At 31.2% G+C, this 2,311-nt stretch overlaps 1 protein-coding gene across 3 annotated transcripts in view; it reads right to left on the reverse strand.

Moving 5' to 3' along the window:
- LOC106870458 (kelch-like protein 9) overlaps positions 1–2,038 on the reverse strand; it is a 69,361-nt gene extending 67,323 nt beyond the window's left edge. Inside the window, exon 1 of one of the 3 annotated variants that reach the window (XM_014916560.2) lies at positions 1,017–2,038. The gene's annotated coding sequence lies outside the window, so the exon portion shown is untranslated. Of the gene's footprint in view, positions 1–449; positions 997–1,016 lie in introns of those variants that run through there. The other 2 variants (XM_052973767.1, XM_014916559.2) reach the window with 2 other exon arrangements.
- Between the last annotated feature and the right edge of the window lie 273 nt (positions 2,039–2,311).

Genomic DNA, 2,311 nt, shown 5'->3' on the forward strand with positions numbered 1-2,311 from the left:
ATAAATGGCGTGTGTGTGTATATATATATATACATATATATATATATATATGGCACACCTATTACCAAATGTTAGTAAATAATGTTATACAGAGACTCGAATGAAATAGTGCAAATGACACAAGAATACTTCAAAATTGTACATTTTTTGGGAAAAATCTTCAAATAAGCTGTATGTATATAGCATAGAAACATGTTATTTTGTAGAAGATAGTTGTACCTTCCAAACCATAATTTATTTCGATGTTTATTACATCTAGGTACTTGCAACAGCTACTGCGATCACATTCATTATATTACACTTAATTGTCAAATGAAATATTAAAAACAGTGGAAGGAGTTCAACCATACTTCAAAGAACTTTTGCTAAAAAAGACATAAACGAATGGTTAGAATGAATATATTTTCAAGTTAATGGAAGAAGCCCATACAGTTCTGAACACTACTTACCTCAATACAACTAGTAGATAGTATATCCTCTGAATATGTAGTATATATTTTCATAAGAACTATGTATAATTCCTACTAGAAGTGTTGATAATACAAAAGAGCAGCTGTAGAAGATTGTTTATTTGTGTACGTAAATACACACTGACAACACACTTGCAATTGTGTGTTGGTAAATATTCATTCATGTGTACTTCTTATACACAGTTAGGTATGTATGTGTGTATATAAATACAATGTGTATGTATACATATATATGTGTGTGTGCGTATACACAAATATATATGTATTTGTATCTTTGAGTGTGTGTGTATATATATATATATATATATATATATATATATATATATATATATATATATATGCACGTATGTGTGTGTGTGTGTATATATATATATATATATATGAGAGAAGGAGAGAGTAGACAAGAAAAGGGGTAGAAAACTTAGATGTTGGGTAGTTAACAGTTATGTACCCCCCCGAATGCAGGTGCGTATCTTTGGACGAGGTAGTACACTAAAAGAAATAGAAGCAGTGAATGAGAGAAAACGGAAGTCAAACTAGCCTTACCTCAAATTCTTACACTACTCTTCTTCCGTTCTTATAGAATATGTTTTCAACAATTTATAACTTGTATTTTCTTCTAGAATTTTTCATTTTAAATCGTTAGACAATTAATTTTGTAAAGACAGTTCAAAAAATATTTTTATCATAGATATCCAAGCCATATGCCAAAAAGAAATATAGTTGCTCTTTAGCCCCAGGTCAACATGCTCAAGTAGAATTTATAACCAAAAGCTATAAACATCCTGTTTTCTTTTCCATTTTTTTTTTCTCCCGGAAGAATTCCAACTAACGTGTCATTCTTCTTTAAATCGACGGAGTATAGTTTAAGAGTCTATCAACCAAATATCACCCTAGCAGGTTCGATATCGCTTCCTTGTGCTTCTCCTGTCCTCACTGCTGAATATTATCATTTTCCGGTCTAATAGTGCCCAATTTCACTAAAAGTGAAATTTAAATTTCAAGATAATCTTGAACTGTAAAAAAAAAGGGCGGGCACATACAAAGTGTATAACCAAATATTGGTGAAAACGAATGTTCTGATTGAATTTAATCTTAATTTTAGTGTTTTTGTCTGAAATCCAGAAATCATGTATCTCAACACAGTTCGCAGTAGGTTTTATGCAAAACTTGCCAATGTGTGTCTGTTCTGTGTATATATATAGTGTGTGTATATATATGTGTGTGTATGTTTGTGTTTATACTTTTGACATGTTTATTTTTATTTTAACGAGTGTCAAATAAAACCTTTGGAATTCTGGTCTTCTCATTCCGATTGCAATTACAAAAAATGACATTAACACTTCTAATAGTTTTGGAAATGGCATTCACATCACCTCCCATTCACACACTCCTAAATAAAACCAACGATAGAGCCTCTATGTCGTTGCTAAACCTGCCAGAAATAGCAGCCGAATCTTCCTCGAATCAAATTCTACCGACATAGAAGAGGACACGTTGGATAATCAACCCTGGATTCCTCGCTCATGGGAAAGAAAAAGAACTAAGGGTCACGGCTGGAATGCTTTTGATAAGTTTACTCAGTCAGGCCTGTCGTGGGGCTAAACTATATCACTCCACACAATGTACAAAAATATTAACTTCATAATGTTACTACAATATTGTCACAATAGTTAAACTTGTCAGTGAATTTATATACAGAAAAAAAACCCTTTTTTTTTTCTGTTTTATATGTAAAAGTTTTAGTAAAATGCGTTTTTTTTTTCCTCGCTCTGGTTAATAAAAAAATTAATTTTTTAGTGCTAATTTTAAATCATGCACGTTGTAGAATTCTACATTAA

The sequence above is a fragment of the Octopus bimaculoides genome, chromosome 16, assembly GCF_001194135.2.
Source record: "Octopus bimaculoides isolate UCB-OBI-ISO-001 chromosome 16, ASM119413v2, whole genome shotgun sequence".
Lineage (NCBI taxonomy): Eukaryota > Metazoa > Mollusca > Cephalopoda > Octopoda > Octopodidae > Octopus > Octopus bimaculoides.